Below are 17,006 nucleotides of genomic sequence, written 5' to 3'. Positions count from 1 at the left end.
GATCCTTCTTTCAGCAGGTTTTTCTTGGGACTTTCAGGACCATTAACAAGCCTCATACACTGCATTACCTTTCCAGTCACTTCTGTTTCCCTTTGTTGTGATACCTACTTAAAATATCAAAGCTGTGAGAAGTTCAATGAGATATTGAAAAGTGAGTAACACAGGTTTTATATGACAATCCCAAATCCCTCCCTCTGTCTTTTTTTAAAAAGTTCTTTGCCAGCATCACTAGATGAAAAAGAAATAAAAAGTCTGTGGGTGGGACACGAAGGACTGACAAGGTAAAGCCAGATCAAAAAGAAGCCTCCAATAATAAATCAAAGAGGCTAAACAAAGGGTAGGACAGAAAAAAAGAGAAAACTATTTTGAATCCTGTAATCTAGATGTAAACTGTCCTAATTCAGCATTATTTAGCAAACACAAGATTAATTCTTGGGCATTCTGTCCTGAGGAAGGGGGAGCAGTGAAGCAGTGTTCATTGGAAAAATAGCAAGGCTAGGAATCAGTGGGGAAAATCATCATATAATTCCTGGAAACAAGGATAGGAAGAAAGAGCCAGTCCTTGATCTTCTGATTAAATGCTAATATTTCTGGGTGTTCAGTATACACAACTATTGGTCTAATAAAGCTAATGAAGGAAATTGGAAAAAAAGGAAGGGCAGACGTAGCTCTGAAAGTCCAACGAGATAATTTGTTAACAATCACTGGGCAAAAAGAAATCTGCAGAATGTGAGCTGGGGGGGAAATGTCTGTTGCATGTCATGTAACAAAAAGCCAGCTCTAGATTTTCAGAGTCAGTTTGCCATCAGGACTTTCCCTTTATAACTGTTTGATCAGTGACAAGGTGTGATATGCAATCAGTGAAGTTGTCACAGCCTCTGAGTGCAGAGGTGGCTGAAAACCAGGAAGAAACTTTGGAAGGACACTCCATAATTCTGTGGTGCTATCCAGCATCTATTCCGTGCTGTGCACAGCTTTGTGATCCAGCCAGTCCATTAGTTCTTTGCAGTCCTGCTCCTCAAAAGTCTTTGTCAAGGTTTCAACAAATCCTGAATTCAGAGCAAGTCCTGACTTCATTTGGTGCATATCATATATTGAAGCAAATTTTATCCTGAGGTTTCAGTATCCAACCCAAACCTGATGGATTGAGGACTTAGAACCCAGAAATCCAATCCAAAATGCAGTACAATAATTGCAGTATAATTGCATAAAACTCCTAGGAGTCAAAATTGATTAATCCAAACATAAACATACAGAAATTACTTAGGATGTATAAATATGAATTACTGACTTTTTAAGAACATACCAACACAAAATAAATATATTTCCACCTTGCTGGAACTGTGGAAATGCATTTTGTTAAAATTACATGTTTTAGAAGAAAGTTAGCAAGTGTTCTCTTGCCATTGATACATTCTGACCAGTAAATCTTGCCAGGGAACAAGTGAGGTTTCTGCAAGGCACTGCTGTCTGCATTCAGACAATCAAGACTGAAAATCCTCAAAACGAGTATAATCTATATAATCCCACTGAATACAAATGCAGAAGTGAAGATCTGGTAATCCAAATCCAGGCATTTCAGGTCTGACTTTAGAAATGAAGTTTCTTTAATCACAATCACTTTAATTAAAGTGAATTAAAGGGTCTCGTTGCTGCAGAGGTCAGCACCTGCTGGGTTTATTTCTAAAGATCCAGGTAGGAGCATTTGCAAATTCCTTTTGCTTCACTTTAAACACTCTGTAATTTGACTGGTCTCAATTTGAAATTGAAGGCAAATCTTCTATTTTTCATCAATAATCTTCCCACATCATATAAAATAAATATTCTTTGAACATACTTATCAAATCAGACATCCACTCTGGTATTTTAACAACAAAACATTTTTTTACCTGACAAATTAAAGTGGACTTGATAGCCCTTAATCCTCAACTGCTCCATAATCTTTTCTTGTTTTGTAAAGTGCCTTTAGGAAAGCAACCTAGACCTGTCTTTGATGTGGGTTTGTCCTTTATTTACTGCAGCTTCTGAACACCTTTGATAAATTAATCTTGCCAATAGCACAGCACTGGGTAACTCATATTTTGGTGCCTGCTATTGAGGGAACTGCTGCTTACTGGGCTGGAGGTTCAGGAGGACAGGAGACATCCTCGTTTATGTGTTTTTCTGTATCCAGGTGAGAGGGACTCTGTGTGTGCCAGAGAACCAATTTCTTCCACAATAAATTCCATTTATTGTACAGTACAGTTTCCTGCAGCTCTCCATCTGTGCATGTGTGATTCAGCTTTTAGAAAGAGTGGGTTCTAGGAGGTTACAAAATGTGTGTAAATATGCACGATTGCACATAAAAATAGGCATAAATAAGTGAATATAAATGAGGGTCTGTGCCTGCGTGCATGCTCCACCAGCCATCAGTGGGGTTGTTGCTGCCCATCTCCCTGGAATATTTCAGGGGGACCTGTTGTACAGCTCCCTACATTCTGTGAACTGACACCCATCATGTTCATCCTGCATTTAACCCTGCAGAAATGAACTCAAATTCACATGGCATATGGCACGCAGGCAGACTTCGAGGTGTGAAACCAGAGGCTCTGGCCTGAATTAGAATCTGAATCTCGTGCGTCCTCCAGGCTGTATTTATTTGAATTACATCAGCACTGCCATGGTAAATTGTCACTATGAGGAGGCAGGGTGTGTCTACCCACAGCAAGTGGCACATCACCTTTTTATCAGCCCACCATCAGCAGTGCTCAGGCAGCACCTTGAGATGGCAGGACATGCCTGAAAAGGACACCAGAACCAGGGCTTTTAACAATTAAACTCTGGGGCACACTAAAACTGAAAGTATCAGCTTATCTCTTTGCTCATCCACAGAAAAAAAGATGCAAAAGTTTCAAAAAATTGCAAACAAAAAAGGGAGTGTGAAAATCTTGGCCTAAAGATAGCATGATGTTTATTTACTCTCAGAGGAGAAGGGAGCAAAATATACTTCTTGTAGTGCCTGATTAGTAAAAATGCTGGTCATATCAAACAGTGATTTAAGGGTGATTTCTGTTTGCATTTGCTTTAATTTCTTTGCAGCTGTAGGTATGTAGATTATTATTTAGATAAACTAGCCAAGAAAAAGACGTTCTGGTGTGATCACATATTTAGAAAACTGACAAATGCCAGCCAAAGATGGCATCAACAGGAAAAAAAAAAAACCAAAAATGAACAGATGGAGACCTAACTTATGTCTTCATTGATGATGATACAAGCCCAAAGCTGATCCATCCAGTCCTGGTTTCAGACAGTTTGCATCCATGGCAAACATATGATGGAGTGTGGTATCTGACACACTCTGGTGCTGTCTGAGGCCTCCTGCCTCCCAGCTTCACATGCTTCAGCTCCAGAGTTACCACCTTTGCTTTTCCTAGAGAGAAATAAATAGAGTTTGTGATTAAATATAATTCTGAAATTAGTGATTGAAGCTGGAAGTAAGAGAAATGCTGACACTAACGTGCCTTTTTTTCCTTAATCCTCCAAAAACATGGATTCAGCTGTATGAATGTTTACTGTAGGCACCTGAGGGAAGGTGAATGGAGCCTCACCTTCTGCCCATGAATCCACACATTCCTTGGAGCAGTTCTGGAAGCAGGGCAGGGTCCTTCATGTCTCTGGGGCACTCTGGCCATGTCTGTCTTTCTGGAGAACATTCTCCATGCAAGGAGCCCTTGGTGAAAGGGAGCTGGAGGAGTGGAAAGTCTGTGATCAATTACATCAACAAGATAAATCATTTATGTGCCCCAAATCAAATTTGCTGCATGATTTAAGGGCATCATCGCTGCCTGCAGCGTTGTCATTCCTTGTTAGTTGCTATTTCCTTGTTATTAATTCTGATTCTTATTTCCTCTCGACTGCCCATGCTCAGAAGGAGAAGTACTTGTCTTTCTGTGCTCTGTTGCTGTGTAATGTGACATAAAACAAGTTTGGAGTGGCTCTCTGAATGCATGCAACCAAAACCGGGCCAGAAATCCCTCCAGCTGCAGCTGCTGGTCATTAAATCACAGATCTGCTCAAGGAGTCTTGTGTCGAACTACAGGAGGACCTGGAGGAAGATATTCACCAAGAAATCCCCTGAAACAGGGTGTGTGTGCATCCTCTCCATACTTCTGGATTCAAAAGTCTTTTGGTTTCAACAGAACCACCACAAAATTATGAAGGGGATCTACATGCCTGTGTATTTGAATGTGCAAAGAGACACAAGGGGAGAGCTGCTGTTATTTTAGTAGAGCTGCTCAGAAAAATTTACTGAAAATAAGAATTCTAAAAAAGACTGAGGAAGAAAATTGAAATTCCACAAATTTTTGTTATTTTACCACTACGGTTGCTTCAAATGAAGCAGGCTGTTTTTCTCAAATATTGATTTTGTGTTGTATTCTAGAACACATGGGCAAAATAAAATTGTAGATAGCGTTGCTTTCCATTTCAGGCAGTGTAATTTTGGGCATACTATTCACGTGCTTGTTGTTTTCACTTTAGCCAGCATGTTTTCCTGAAAACCTTTCTATTGAAAAGGCAAATCTGCAGAGAGTTCAGCACCTGTTTTAACAACCACCTGTAAGATTCAAAAAACATTTGCTAAGATTCAGAGTTATTTTCACCAGGCCTCACTTCCTGAATACAGAAGTCCAACTTTCAAGGTCTGAGAGCTTATTCAAACACATTTCATGCACAGGAGGAAGTGATTTTGAAATTGAGAATGGCACATGATTTTTTTTGCTAATGCAGAAGAAATCATAAACATTCAGTGTCTTTTTTGATCATAGAATTAATTACAGAATGTTTTGGCCAGAAAGGGACCTTAAGGATCTCTTCAGTGCAGGAATAAGGGCACCTGCAAAGAGCAGGTTTGGTGCCTCTCCAGAGCTTTCTCTTATGATGAGGGCTCTCATTTTCCTTTCCAGCTCTGGAGCCATTATTTTTTGGCAGGTGCACGCTGCTGATATTAATCTCCCTCATCAGGATGTTTGCTAGACTCAGTTAATGAATTTGGAGATGATTAGAAAGTGCTCCATCACTGAATCACAATCCCGAATCACAATCCCTGTTACCATCTGCAAGATTTTCACCACCTTTCATGCTTCAGCAGGGAGAGAATTTTTTGTACAACAAAAGCCAAAGAACATTTTTTTTTTTAAATGTAGCCCAAGGAGTAGAGCAAAAGTAGGACAACTCCAAGAGCTCTTTAAGATGCCACAATATCGATCTGCTACTGCCGACCTCCCACTGCTGCCAGCAGAATGACCAAGCAAAGGCTGTTTATTTTCCTGCAGATCAAAGAGAGGCAACAAAAGAGATCCCCCCAAAAGGTGGCTCGCTGCAGAAGGCAGAGCTCTTGTTTCCCTATCTGATCAGCAGATTCCTCGGGCCTGCATTGACAAACCCTGGGTGCTGCTCACTCAGCCCCAGCCCCATCATCAGTCTTGTGGGACAAGGTGCCTGCCTCTTCCAGGGCTGCATGGGAGAATAGCAGTGCTGCTCTGCCACAGCCAAAACACAATGGCTGGGAGCTGGAATATAAAGTGCAGGAATTCCTCACATACCTTCCCATTTTCATGGACTGTTGGCAGCGAAGAAGGAAGAAAAAAAAAAAAAAAAGAAAAGGAAAAAGAAAAAGGTGATCTTTGGCATTCAGCCAGATATTTCTTTCGTTTTCCTTTTAATTGCATGGAGTCAGTCCACATTGTGCTGGGAACGACCTCTCTCCCTTCCCTCTGTCCCCCTGGCAGCCCCCTCAGCACTGGGGGAACACTGGGTCCTGTCTCTAACCAGGGTAGCACCCCCATCACTGGGGGCTCTTTGCTGTGATGCAGAACAGGGAAAATCCCCCTGTGGTACAGCAGGGCACAGCCACTAGCACTGCCAGCCCTGGAGTGTGCCCAGGAGCACAGCCCTACCTTGGGAATCTTTGGTTTGGTGGAAATCAGGCACTGCAGCAACCTGTGTTGGCTGAGGGTTTTTCCCTGGGAAAGACCGGGCTCTCTGCCTTTAGGATTTAACTGAATTCCAAATCCCCACTGCAGTCTGCTCACTGCAGTTCCCAGTACACAGCCAGTCACCCAAACCAGTCCCCTCTCTGTGCTCTCTGCAGGGCTGGTGGGATGCATTGCGTGGAGTTGTTTGATCCAACCTAGGAGCAGTTTATGCTTTTTAGGTATTAGGGTGTGTCTTGTAACATTTCCATCCCCAGAGAATCTCATTTAATACTTGACAAAAGGCAGAGGGTGTGAGAAGTAGCACTTTTTATCTCTATTCAAAGAACACTCACCAGCAAATTTGTTACTTATAAAATTATGTTGTGGAGCAAAGCTCTCAAAGCCCTCAGCTGATGTTCTTTAAAAGACTGCTTTTCTAGCATCATTTAATGAGAATGTCTTTAAATACTTTTAAGGCAACCTTTGCTTGAAAACCTTTATATGAACACTTGGACATGTTTGTATAACAGCCATTTCAGGACAATGGATTAAATATATCCACTGCTCACTAGGGACAAGGTCTGAATATCTTGCAGATCAAGATATTTTCCCCAAATATTAGCCAATAAAAATATGTCTACTACTCAAATAGGCAAAAGCCTCTTTGCTGAAAACTGGGGTGAAAGCCTATTTTTTAAAAATCATATAACAATTTCAGTTTTCTAGGGTTATTCTGTGGAAGTTGTGAAGAAATTAAAATAGCATATTTTGCATCTCAAGGTAATGTTCTGGGTTGTGGGAGTTGCAGGGGTTTCAAGCCTAACATCTCCATCTTTGTCATCCTGATTGTCAGCTGCCAATTTTATGTCACTGAATGTTGTGGTGGTGATCTTCTCTGCTGGAAAAGTTGTAGCAGAAAGGGAAGAAGAGGAAAGAATGGAAATCTGCCCATGGACAGAAAGGAGTGTGAGACTCTTGTCAGGAAATAAAAATGCAGAAAAACAAAAGCAATGAAGTATTGCTAATGGAGTTTATACTCTGTAAAACTTCAAGAAAAGTGCTTGCAAATCTAGGTTGGCCACAATATTTGGGTTTTTTAAAGATTATTACCCAGGTTCTCACTGAATGTAAAGTCTCAGTCCAGTCTTAAATGAGAAAGAGCAGCTTGAAATGAGAGGGACAAATGGAACAAGCGAAAATGGGAGATGTTCAGTTATACAAACAACAGCTCCAAAAGCGACAGAGAGAGTGTGGAGGTGCAACAAGTAACCAGAGAGGGTGAAATCTCAACAGCACTGCAGTGAAGGGGTGTTTTGGGCTCTCAGTGAGGGTTCCTATTTGTGCACTGCTTCTAACTGATTTGCAAAGCACTTTTCATTCAAGGGTCTGCAAGGGCCTCACACACTCCTGCCAAAGCCACCACATCTGCCAGTGGATGGAGTCGGCTCTGGAATTCTATTAAAAGCAAATGCTGTCTAATGTTCTACTTTTTAAGCACAAATATCAAAGAGAGGGGGGAAAAAAGAGAGAGTTGGAGGGCTGGGGAGGAGGGAGAGAAGAGTCAATTGCTTTTGCAGAAGCTGCAGTTTCTTTCAAAAAACCTGTCACTGGCATCTTTCCCCAGCAAACATTTTGTCATGCACATCAGTGTATGACTCTAAGAAGATCAATCTAGAGAGGCAGTCAAGCCCACAATCATCATGTGACAGATTTTCAGATGGTGTTCTCATCAATCACACTGATAATGAGGTGGCAAATTGCTGTCTTATGGTAAAACTAAAAAGACAACTACCCCAGTAGGTGTCAATGAATATGTCAAAGGATTGTCCCACGGGGAGTCTGAGAAGGTTCTCAGAAACCTTTTTGTGAGGCCTGAATGCAGAATACTTTATTGATCACTAAAGAACTTGCACTGACATGCCATTTCCCCATGACATTTGAACCACCAATTTCCTAACCCATGGTGAGTACCTGCTTGGAAGACACTTAGGGAGTTTTCTTTCACCTTTGGCAATACCAAAAAAATCTTGTTTTGATTTTATCTTAGCCTTTCATCTTTGGAAACACCACAAGAGCAAAATCTTACAAATTATTACCAAGCTAAATGTCTGAAAATTTTAAAGACCAATAACCATTTTGAACCAGTTAGAATTATTCAGAATTAACTTGTTTAGGTTATATTCTGAATTATTTTTTGTTTGATTAGTATCTTACATTCTGTTTTAGCAAAGCAAGTGGTCCTCTTAATGGAGTAACGTTTTACTAATCTGCAGAGCAGGATTATTACAGTGGTATTGAAGATAAAATTTTCCATTTGTTCTCCGTTTCCTAGGTCTCTTAGCACCTGAATTAGAGCCCAAAAAGCTCCTGCAGCTCAAGGGCATGCAGTGGTGAATTGCCATCACTCCAGGTTGTGTTCTAGAGCGTTGATGGCAGACAGGCTGCTCTTTACCAGGCCTGAAATTCTGCATGCTTTGTTTTTCCCATTTCCAACCAATCATGATCTTCTTTTCTCCCAGTTTTGTCACAGCGCAAAACTATGGACAATCCTTTGCAGTGCTGAGGCAAAAAGTGTAATGGTAAAATTTCCATGCACTGCTTTGATTGCTCTTGGCTCAGTTGTCAGCAAAATTTCACAATATTTGCCTCAAAATTTACATGGAAGAACCTCCTTCTGAGATAATTTGAAGAGAGTTTGTTTTAGATTCTCAGTGGTAAGAAATGATGATGTGAACAGGTGGAGATAAAAACAAAAGAATTATTGAAAATATTTTTATAAAAATATCCATTTAAAAATAAAACTATTTATCCAATTTATAATATTACACATAAAGAGTTTATGCCGAGAAAAGGCCATGCTTCAACAATAAATATTTTCACCCAGACATTTTAATTACGTTTGGGGTTAGATGGTGCCAGGTGCTTTTTTTGGCGGTTTTGAGATCAGTAATGCAGAATCACACCTGGAATAAGTTCTCCAGTATCCATTTGGACTTGTTTGGCTGAAGAGAGAAGAGTTGGGGACACAGCTTTACCTCTGCTCTCTCCCTGGTTGACAACCCACAGTAATTAAATGCTGTCATCTCCTTGACACCACAACCCTTCACAAACCCTTGGTGTAAAACCCCAGAGATTTCACACCTGCAGCTGCCTTGGACAATATTTAGGGCATTCCAAACCACGTTTGGTTTGACAGCCAGCTTTTGTTCTGTCTGATTAAACTCGTGCAGGGCGCGTGTGACAATTAGAAATGCAACTGCAATAAATAACACAGCAAGGGCAGAGAAGGCCCGGCACTGGTCTGGGTACAGCCCTTGCTCCCTTGCTGGGGAGCTGCTCCTGAAACGAGATGAGGCATCAGTCTAACCCCACCTACATCCTCTGCCAGAAGATGCTTACAGAAGCCATCCAAAAGGTTGTTTTGTGGAATGTCAGGAGCTAGAAACGGGAACAATGTCTGGGATTGTTCCTGCTTCCGACCTCTGACATTCCATGAAACCATATCCTGGAGCACGGCACCGCTCCAGTATTTGGAGTGATGTGTTTCAAAGGGTCCATGAGCCTTATCTAATTCCAGTGAAACTGGATGGGAAAATTCCCATTGCCCCAAGCAATAGTGAGGGTAGTCCTGCTGGATTGCCAGGGGAGCAGCTGTGAAAGGAGCACTGTTGTATGAGGTGCTCAGCGGAGCAGGGGCAAGCTCACATCCCAAAGAGTTCATGATCTGAGCAGACAAGACAACCCCATGGGGAGGGAACAAAATAGCCCAGGAGCTGAATGGCATTCCATTATCCCATGAGTAATTGAGTCATATCAGTATTTAGTATCTTGGATCTTAATCTCCCAATTAATACAATTGGCATCAGAGACTTGAACTAGACCAATCCCAGCTGCACCTTCATTAAAATTTTTTTTCCTTTTTTTTTTTTTTTTTTTTTTTTTTTTTTTTTTTGTTTGAATTTCTGTTGTGTTTGGGGCTCTGTTCATATTCCTTTAGATCCTTACCTGGATATTTAAGACATGAACAGGTGAAGGAGCAGGTGTATTTTTCTGAGGGAAAGGGACCATCAAGTCCTGAGAAAGAATGTCAGTGGCATCTGCCTTGGGACATGGAGTAGCCCTCTGTACTTGTACAATAACTCAAAGAAGTCTGCTGGGACAGGCCTGCCATGAGACTTCTTCCACCATTCCTCTCCTGGAAGGCTCAGAGTGGGGAGGAGGAAGGCAAGGAGAATTTCAGAGGGCTGCCATCCTGCATTAAAGCTTCTTCAAATTCCCAGTCATGATGTCCCAGTTTGAAAATCTGTAAGGACTTTGATGCACATCCCACAGCTGCTGTTCACATCCTGGAATGAAGACTGCCTTGGAGGATGATGTGATCCTTCCTTGCCACCCACTTGCTCTGTCATTTCCTAAACTCTGCATGTTTTTCACACCATGCCTGGCAGTAGAAAGAACACATGTACATGTACACCCCTGGAGCAGACTGCAAACATGTTTTTGGAGCATCTGTTTCATAGGTCAACCAAAAGTAGCTGGATCTTATTGTTAAGAGACTCGAGGGAACATAAACTGTTGGTTTCTCTTCACACCCACTCTAGGAGGTGGCTACAGAATCAATTTAATCTGGGATGAAGGCTGCATAATTCAGACAACAAGGTCAAAAGTCTTGTGTCCACAGCAAAAGTGCACTGGTTTAACTCCAGGCAGTTTTTAAATCAACATCATTAAAGCTTGGTTAAATAATTAGGTAAGTAGATTAATACCACTTCTAATTTAATTTAAAGCTAAGCTAATTTAAGACAAACTAATCACTGCTCTTTTACGCTAAAATGAATATGTTCCCACAGGAGTTCTCACTGATTTCCCTAAACCAATTAAATTTATATCCTAGGTCAAACCAGTGCAGCTTCCCCATGTAACTAAGCCTCAAAAAGAGTTTTTTAAAGATAGCTATCTCAGTTAAACACTTAAGCTGCAGTGTGAATCCTTTTGGAGTCAATGCTCTGCACTGCTCCGAAGCTCATCTGTAATAGCTGTTCTCTGCCACCCTCAGTCCTGTGCCTGTGCTGAGTCCTTATCTTTCCACAAGCTCATAAGAATTGTGTTTAAGACCAGAGCAGTACCACTGCTACTCCCAGCAATCCCATTTGGGATTTGCACCTCTTCCCCATGGCAGCAGGTCAGCTCTTGCTGGGTGTTTGGGAATTCTGGTGCCCAGCTCTCCCACAAAGCACTGACAAAATGTTTTCACCCACTGCAGGCTTCTTAGTCAGGCACTGAGAACTTTCGTGCTCAAAAGGAGCAGAAAGGGTTGGGTGCATTGAAAATGGTGCTTCTTTCATACAAACCCCACAGCTCTGGCTGTGGGAATTAGATCTTGGCAGCCCAAAGGTGAAAAAGTAGCTTTTTTTTCTATTTAGTACAGGGAACAGTACCCCAAACAGCACCAGGGACTGTCAAAATGCAGATGAGCTTGTGGTGCTCACATCTCCAGCTCTTTACACTTCCCTGGGGAGCGGAGGCCACTGCACAAGGAGGAGAAAGAGATTCCCTCCCTAACTGGATGCTCACTCCTCTGATATGGGCAAATGTTGGAGCCCTGGTTACTGAGAATTTTAGACTTTCTGTGCTGGCAGGCAAGAGAACCCTGCATTGACCTGAGGCCGTGGAGAAGGCTTCCAAAATGGAATAACAGAACTGGGATTGTGGGTGTGGAGTTTGAATAGAAGTGTGAAATATCACATGGTGGAAAACTTAGAGTTTCAGGTTTTAGAATATAGCAATATATATAAGGTAAGATGGAGGTTTTAGGGTGGCGCTGGTAGTTCTTCAGCTTCTTCTTCATGGTATTGTATGATGGGATAAAAACGTCCTCATTGCGGAGCATGGGTGGTTGGTCATTGGGTTAAAAGTAAAAATAATTTAGGTGCCATTTCTTAATTGGACAGTTTACCATTAAAAGGCCTTGTAGAGAGAGAGAGATGGGGCTCCATTTTTAGTTTGCTAGAGTGAAGTGCTGTAGAACTCAGGGTTTGTGAGCCTGTAACATAGATAAGAACTAACAAACTTCTGAGTCCAAACAAGAAATACCATCTCGTGCATTTAATCCCAACCTTGGCAAAAAAAAAGAAACAATGAATCCACAGGCAAGCTCCTGTCAGACTGCTCTGCCTGGCTCCCCAGCGGGTGTGCTGTGTCTGTGTGTGTGGGCAGCTTGGCTCTGAGCTGCTGCTGAACCATTTTTATTCAGCTTTTGGTTTGTGCAGTGGCTGCTCTCAGGGCAGGTGAGCCTGCAGGGATTTAACCCTGCTCTCCTGCACCCTCTTGTCCACTTTTGCAACCTTTTGCCCAGGTTTGTTTGCCAGGACTCAGGTAAATGTCGCCTGGATCACTTTTAGCTGCACGAGACCTGAGCACATCACACAGCGCGTTTCCAGAAATATTTATTTGTGTGTTGATATAAATCCAAATCAGCTGTGTTTCAGTTCCTTTGGATCACTCTCTGGGTGCTCCTTCACAGAAATAGATGAGAATTTTAAGCAAATACTGAAAATGGATCAGGCTGTGATTTTTCCATTGCTAAATGTGAGTTCTTGCACTAAGAACATGCTTCTAAGCCTTTCAACTGTACTACTGGGGTTCTAGCAATCCATCTTAAATTATGGATCTCAACTATCAGCAAAATACAGCTTATGAAGAGTTTACTGGCTGTCCATCTAATCACACAGGCAATAAAATCACAAAAGCAAGACAGAATTTGGTGAAGAAAGCAACAATGTGCAAATTCTTCACCCAGCTCCAGATGACACAAACAATCCATTACCTTTCTTTGAACTGGGTATATTTTATACTGGTGTAAAACATTTATAGAAAACCTCACCATTAATGAAATAAACCTCTGCATGTTGCAAAGGAGTGGAGCTATGAAATGCAATCTGTAGCACGTAAGTTTAGGTAACTCCTTGGGAGTGGACAAATAAATTAATTTTTTTTGCAATGAAAATGGAAAGTGCAAGCGTAGCTGCCAATGAAATTGGTAAGATTATTCACTCTGTCTTTTGGGGAAAAAAATGCATCTTGAATCTAGTATCCCTTGTACTGAGATTATCCAAGTGAGAACATGATTAGTCCCACCCATTCTGCCTTTTAAAAATTACTTTTTTTGCTAGGACTAAATGCTGATGGCAGCATGCTGGGTGAGTGAGGGGTTTTTACAGTCTAGGTGACAAGTTAAAAATGTGCAGTGAGCATATGTGTCCAGAAGGGAGGAGAATACCTCTAATTCTATCCCAGGGAAGTCAAGATATACCTAATCTGGTTTTCTGCAAAGGAAATTGCAATCCCAGTGAAGGAATCTCCAGTTTCATGTATAGATCTCTCAATAATGTAAAGAAAAAAATAGGAGGTTATTTGTTCAAATTTCTAAAAACAGGCTTGGAGATCTGTTTTTATTAATTTTTTGGTCAAACATCTTCGCTTGTATCCACTACTCCTAAAGTCTTTGGTCGTCTCTTCAGAATGATGAACAATTCTACTTAGACAAAATTATAGCTGGAGAAGGAAAAAAAGCTGAAGAGAGCTTTTAGGCACCCTAAGTATGGTACTTTATCTGCCAGCATGTTGGCCCTGATGGCAAAAGAAAAAAAAAGAGCTTGCAGGTGGTATTGACACTTTTCCCCTTCAGGCTGCTAATGTTTTATACAGAGATTAAAAGATGAGGCGAGTCAAAAAATTCTCTGGGGTCCAAGCAAACTGACTGGGTTATGAAGGTAAAAATGTGGGGAGACTAAAGGCACTATGGGGAAATTTTGTCTTATAATTTCAAGGGGTTTTTGTTTCTCATGGGAAAAGGAACACTTCGCTTTAATAAAAGAAAATAACTAGTTACAAGCACAACCCATTTGCTGTTTGATGTAACAACGTTATCTGCTCTCTGGGCTTCTTTTTTTTTTTTGTTTCTGCTCAAGGCATAAAATAATTATTGTAGAGGGCCGTTTCATCTCGGTGGAGTACAAAAGTCCTCTTGCTAATTGTCACATCAAATGACCGGGGTCCCCAAAGGAAACCTTCAAATGACTGTGAAAAAATTCAGGCCGTCACTAAATGCCCATCTCGTGGGGGTGTTTTTTTGGTTTTTTTTTTTTTTTTTTTTTTTGGGGTTTTTTTTGTTTTTTTTTTTTTTGTTTTGTTTTGTTTTGGGGTTTTTTAGTTTTGTTTTTTTTTTTTTTTTTTTGTTTTGGGGGTTTTTACTTTTGGTTTTTTTTTTTTTTTGTGTGTGTGGGATTTCCCATTGCAGATTAGTTTACTTGGGTGTGGGTTTATCACACAGGAAAGGCCCAGCACAGATTAGTTCTGCACCACTGCGGTGCTGTTATGCCAGCCCCATCCTTGACCAAAGCAGTGGCCAGCACCTTTATTGTATCTGGGGACACGGAAGAACACTGCCCTGTCCAGGCAACAAAAGAAGCAGCAGAAGGCCCACTGTGTCTCTAAAGTGTTACTTCTCCACTTTTTGTCATGCACCAGTGACATGAGTGCCAGGTCCCAGACTTTAACCCCACACAGAGGCAGAAAAAAGCTGTCAGTCTCGGCTTGTTCAAAGACAAACCCTTTGTGCAGATCAGACTGAAGTGGCATGGTCCATATACTCACTAAAGCATGCCAAGGAGTCAGAAAGTCATAATCTGGCTTTGTACTTCTGGCCATTCCCATTTCCCCCCATAGCTGGTGCCCAATTACCAGCGCTGTAATTTTTTTCCATTGTTAGGGAGCCATAAGGGTTTAGCTACCACTTATCCAATCGGGGTCATGACCTGATGTATTTAGGCTTTGCAAATATAAGTAACAGTTCCCTTATCAGTGTCACCAGGACTCTTTAACACTTAGCAGGCAGAAAGATAAATATACTTGGCAGATACAATTTGATCCATTGCTAAGCCTTCCATTTTACCACTGACCCATAGCACCCTGCTATTCAAGGGGATGTTAACTGGTATCACCCTGTAACCCTCAGCCTGGCTCCCAAACCTCCTGACTTGGGCTTACAGGAAGGACTTACAGGTGACAGCCTGTCAACCTGATCTAGAGCACTGGGAAACCTGTGATGTGTCTGTCCTGACTCCCACTAGTGCTCCTGTTAGCAGAATTCTTCCTGGCTCACACCAGGAGAAGAATTAGGCTCTGTCTCTGTCCAGTTTGCTTCCAGGAAAAAGCCAAAGCCACCTGATTTATACGTTACTATTATTTGAAGCATTGCTTTTTCCTTGTTGACTTTCTTTGGTTAACTGGTTAATTTCAGTGTTGCTTCATATCATTTTACAACTCAGGTTTGTCCTGAAAAGTTCTGATTACTTTCCTTGCCTCTTTCAGATCCTTTCAAAGACCTCTGCCAGTCACAAGATCTGCCAGCCAAGGTTCTGGCTTCAGAAGCTGGAGATGCAGATTGTCCCGTTCATCCACCCCTCCAGCAGGCACTGAATTAGGTTTTCTGGACAGGGTTATGTTTAACAGGCATTTATTTAAGAAGGGTTAAAGATGCAGCATCAGATCTAGAGAAGCATCTCTTTTAAGTAGAATAGGGCAAGAACTCAAGTGTGAACCACAAGTGTGAAGAGCCTATAATAAATAGGCTGGAGCTTTCTGCTATCTCAAAAATGCATCTTGATTGACTCGAGGTCTAAAACTTTGAGGCGTTTGGTTGTTGCCTCTTCAACAGCACTGACTCCAACTATGAATAAATTCAATAAAGTGCCGTTGTCAGTGAGATTTGATTAGACATAGAACAACACTGGCAAATACCACAACCAGTCCTTGCACTAACCATGGAGATTTTACACCTTAGATGCCCCTTTAAAAATTGCAAAGTTTTCACAAGCTGTTTTTATTTATTTCCACCATATGGGAAATTGTTATGACCACTGCAAATATCTTCTATCAGAGTACCCTCCTTCATTAGTTGTGATCTTCTTAATTCTCTGAAGTGTTTCAATGCTAGTTAACTAAGATAAGATAGAAGATAACTTCTTTTAGAACAACCTAGTACTCACAGTGAAATCTTATCCAATCTAGAAGGGTGATTAAGATTCATTATTATTAAAGTGGCTTGGTCAGAATTATTGGCTGGGTAGCAGCACCAGGTCCTTCTGTCATAGAATCACAGAATGGTTTGGGTTGGAAGGGACCTTAAGGGTGATTTAATTCCAATCCCCTGCCATGGGCAGGAATACCTTCCACCAGCCCAGGTTGCTCATGTTTGCAATTGGATCATGACTGAGTCATCATTTCAGACATGATTAAAACACAGAGCCTGACTTCCCACTCGAATACGTATTTGTACACATAAACAAAATTTCCTTTAATCTCCTTAGAGTTCATGTCTTTTGGAAGTGTTTATGGAAGATTTCTTTTTAAGTGGCAGCTCTATGGGACTTTAAACCATGATATATTTTAAGCTATGAACCTTATCTGATCTGAGATGCCCAGGAGAACAGGAGATTCTTTTTTGTTGTTTTTTGATGATGTGTTAGGGCATGGGGTATCCTGAGCATTTAGCAAAGGGGTGTCAGGGTGAAACAGCTGCACATGTTAAACCAGCAGTGAAACCCAACTCCTTTTCATCTCCTGGGTTATACAGCTCTTTGTGAAATTATTCCACGGGGCAATGTGTGAATAACTGCTAACTAATGTACGATCAGCTCCATGTTAAGGTGGTGCAAATGGAGCTGGCTGCATGGTGCTGAAGAAGCACTGAGAAAGCACCTTGTTGTAAACTGATCCAGGTTAAACGGCCTGATTCTGGGCTAATTATTTTATAGTTCCTTGACATCCAGCAAATGTGAGAACTGCAGACCTTGTAGCCATGAGGTGCCATGAGACAGCTGTAAACAGAAGGTCTTTGATGAGACAAATGGCTTGTAGGGGCAGTTCCATGCAGGCATCCCAACACAAAGGGCTGCTGCCAAAATAAAAAATAAATCAAGCCATAACAGCTATTCCAATCCTGCCTGAAAAGCTCACGTGAAGGAATCTGAGGTACTGACCTTACCTTTC

The sequence above is a fragment of the Onychostruthus taczanowskii genome, unplaced genomic scaffold (assembly GCF_017590055.1).
Source record: "Onychostruthus taczanowskii isolate IOZ18803 unplaced genomic scaffold, ASM1759005v1 scaffold101, whole genome shotgun sequence".
NCBI classification, from domain to species: Eukaryota; Metazoa; Chordata; class Aves; order Passeriformes; family Passeridae; genus Onychostruthus; species Onychostruthus taczanowskii.
Note: the sequence above shows the minus strand (reverse complement) of the source record.